Source organism: Alligator sinensis, unplaced genomic scaffold (genome assembly GCF_000455745.1).
Source record: "Alligator sinensis unplaced genomic scaffold, ASM45574v1 scaffold613_1, whole genome shotgun sequence".
NCBI lineage: Eukaryota > Metazoa > Chordata > Crocodylia > Alligatoridae > Alligator > Alligator sinensis.
Window position 1 is genome coordinate 1 of NW_005843655.1, and position 1,804 is coordinate 1,804.

The 1,804-nt window shown below is 43.3% G+C and overlaps 1 pseudogene; it reads right to left on the reverse strand.

Moving 5' to 3' along the window:
* Positions 1 to 64: 64 nt before the first annotated feature.
* LOC106723357 lies at positions 65 to 1,203 on the reverse strand (annotated as a pseudogene).
* Between the last annotated feature and the right edge of the window lie 601 nt (positions 1,204 to 1,804).

Below are 1,804 nucleotides of genomic sequence, written 5' to 3' on the forward strand. Positions count from 1 at the left end.
CATATGTCCAACCTGTCCAGGTCTGCTTGGACTCGTCATTATTCCAGTTAAAGCTTCGATTTCATTACTTGCTCCTGGAGAACAATATTCTGCTCATTAACCTCCAGATAGCATTTTTCATCTCGGCATTTCTTAGCGTGTAAATGATTGGGTTCAACATTGGAGTGATGACAGAGTAGGTGACAGAAACTATCTTGTCTCCTAATAACTTCTTGAAGGGTCAGTCATAGATGAAGATTCCTGGCATAAATATTAAGCTCATGACTGTGATCTGGGCAGCACAGGTACACAGAGCTTTGTGCTGTCCACCTGTGACGTGTTTCCTGATTTTGACTAAGATGATACTATAAGATATGAGCAAGATCAAAAAGATGCAGGAAAGGAGCAGTCCACTGTTGGAGACCATCAGCAGCTCAACTAGATCAGTATTAGCACAGGCCAGTTTGATGACCTGTGGGATATCACAGTAGAAATTATCCAGTATATTGGGTCCACAGAATGGAAGCTGGATGATCAGTGCAGTCTGAACAATAGAGTGAGTAAATCCTCCCATCCATGACCCTATCACCAGTCCTGTGCACACATCCTGATTCATGATTGTCAGGTAATGCAGTGGCTTATGAATGGCCACATACCGATCAACTGCCATCACCACCAGGAGGAAGATGCCAGCACCTTCACTAAAATGAAATAAGAATATCTGGATGATGCACCAGCTGAAGGATATGGTTCTTGTGTGAGAAGCAAGGTCCCACAACAACTTGGCTGCCATGATTGAAGAGTCATTGATGTCTGCGAAGACCAAGTTGGTCAGAAAGAAGTACAGTGAAACGTGAAGATGGCTGATGGTTATCACCACAATGATGATGGTCAGGTTGCTGAGCCAGGTCATGAGATAGACTAAGAAGAAGACCAGGAAAAGAAGACATTTCAGCTCTGGACTCTGGGTGAGACCCAAGAGGACAAATTCATGATTGAAGAGTCATTGATGTCTGCGAAGACCAAGTTGGTCAGAAAGAAGTACAGTGAAACGTGAAGATGGCTGATGGTTATCACCACAATGATGATGGTCAGGTTGCTGAGCCAGGTCATGAGATAGACTAAGAAGAAGACCAGGAAAAGAAGACATTTCAGCTCTGGACTCTGGGTGAGACCCAAGAGGACAAATTCCGTCACTGTGGTCATGAGGTTCTCCACTTCCATTGGGTATCCTTAATGTATATTAATAAAGGAAACACTAATGATGAAGACAGTAGACTGCCGTTTTAAAGGACAGTTTCCATGGGATTGAATAAGTTTTGGTCCACTTACATAAGGATCTAATGGCCATGAACGGTCACAATGACCAGCTGGAAATTTGTAATAGTAGGGCTAGAAATAAGGTGTTCTTTCTCCAGAAATAATAGTTTCTAGTCTTTCTGTTAACACTGAAAGTTAGGTCCTATTTCACTATGCAGCAGTAACCCGGCTTCATAAGTGCCTTTTTGGTACTAGTGCAGAGTTTGTAATTCTATTTCAGCCTCTGGCAAAATAGAATTGCCTATGCGTGTTCATGCATGAACCAATGAGATGCTAGAAGCTGGATTTCCTACTTCTTGAGTGAGTACCCTAGGCACCAGACTATTGGGCAAAACATCATGGGGGCTGTCCTCCTTAACGTTTCCTTCTAACACATGCTGGTGATTGGTTCCTTCCCAGATTCAATTTTGGGCAGGTAAAAGAACAAGTGAATGTGCCTGCATAGCTGCCTGGTCAGAGTTCAGACTGCTGACCATGCTCAGTCCCCACGTGGAGATTTCTGTAT